The following is a 1,926-nucleotide window of genomic DNA, read 5'->3' as shown; positions in this document are numbered from 1 at the left end:
ATAGAGAAGAGCAGATTATTGATGAAACACCAATTCACCACTAGGTTTGTATAAAAATGCACAAGGAAATCTTGCTTTGTATGCTAATTAAGATAAATAAAAACTAAACAAAGAAAAATATTTATCAGTGTTTAGATTTAAAATGAAAATATTAGAAACATCTAAAACAAAATTAAAATTTAGTATATAAAGAGCTCTTACAGATCATTTGGGAAGTAAAGGTAGACCCCAGTTTAAAAAAAAATTCAATAAGCATGAGCATGTTATTTATAAACGGATATATGCAAAGGTGAAGTTCATGTATTGCTACTGAGTAGTAAAATAAGTACCAACTAAAAGAAAACAAATATCTGCCTTGAAAATAAGCGAACTTCCACTGTGAAGCCTTAGGCAGCATTGCAAGCCCCTTGGTGAGCACGTCTGTCTGCTAGTTTCTGCTGCACAGCCCCCTCCCAGGTCCCCCTTCCTACCCAAAACTCCTCACACATGGATACAGAGTAATCAGAAATGTCTGAGCCCTTCTAGATAGCTCTCTGGCAAAGGGCCAGTTCGACCATCTGCAAACCCCAGGCCCAATGTATCTTGATTTGCTGTAGCAAAATCCAGCCTCAGGACCCTCTCACTCTGGGCTAGGGTTTGAGTCCTGGCTTCCCGCTTCCTCAGCGTCAAGCTGTCTTCCTTCTTACCTTATCTCTTAGAACACAGGTCTTTATTCCGCATTTAGAATTCACTTTGCCTGTTTTTAAACTGAGGTGACATCTCCAGTAAAAGTTGGTCACAGAACAGGTTTTTTCCCTCTGGATGGGAGCAAATTGGCTTCAGGTTGTGTCTTGGCCCAACTGGTCCAGAGGGGCAATTAGTGTTTCTTTCCCATGATCCAGCGCATGACTCAGCTCAGGCCAGGAACTACATATGTGCTGGGAATTAACCTTGGACTCCAAATTATTATTCTGACCTGTCATCTGAGCCCTTTTCATTAGATTTTTAATGCATATGCATATGTATGTGCGTATATCATGCATGTGTGTACTTATGTGGAGGCCAATAGATAATCTTGGATGTCAAGATGAACCTCAGAAAGGTTCATTTACCTCCTCTGAGAAAAGCCCTCTCATTGTCTTTGAAGCCCACCAGTTAGGCTGGACCGGCTGGCCAGGGAACTCCAGAGATCTGTTGACAGCACTGAGATTACAAGCATACACCACAACATCTAGCGTTTTCATATGGGTTCTGGACATGGACCTCTGGTCCTCCTGCTTGCAAGGCAACTGAGGCATCTCCCCAACCATCATTAGATATTCAGAGATTCTTAGTCAGGAATCAGGAGCTGATCAGCTGATGGGTCCAAATCCAGCTTGCCGTATGTTCTTTTAAATAAAGTTTTATTGAGACTCAACAACGCCTTCTTGCTTATATATTGTCTCTGGCTGCTTTTGAGCTACATCATCAGATCTGAATCATTCCATAGAGATCTTACAGACCCCAAAGCCTAAAATAATCACTATCTGCCCATTACTAGAAGTCTGCCAACCTTTAGCTGAGGAAGAAAGAGCAGATGAGAAACCAAAGCTTATAATCAAGGCAAATGCCCAAACTGCTACATAAACACTAAAGGAAAGCTGGAGGGACAGGATAGGATTAACTGGCTTGAAAATGGCCATAGGAGGTCAATCTGGATTTACCATGGCCTCAGCTCAGCCCCTGAACTATCTGGGTGTGTCACAGGGGCCTGAGCTAGTGCCATGTCTTACTGGGAAGAAGCAATATGTTTGTGTTCTCAGATGTGAGACATGGAGCCAGTCCTCCAAACAGGATTTTACTGCTCCCGCCAGCGTTGGTTTTGCAATCTGACACATCCATCCATTAGGGCCGCTGCATGGAGCCTCTGGCCTGACCATAAAACACTCAGCCACAGACCTCCTTGGG

The sequence above is a fragment of the Psammomys obesus genome, unplaced genomic scaffold (assembly GCF_907164565.1).
Source record: "Psammomys obesus unplaced genomic scaffold, mPsaObe1.curated_primary_1811, whole genome shotgun sequence".
In the NCBI taxonomy this organism is placed as follows: Eukaryota; Metazoa; Chordata; class Mammalia; order Rodentia; family Muridae; genus Psammomys; species Psammomys obesus.
This window is presented reverse-complemented; position numbering follows the sequence as displayed.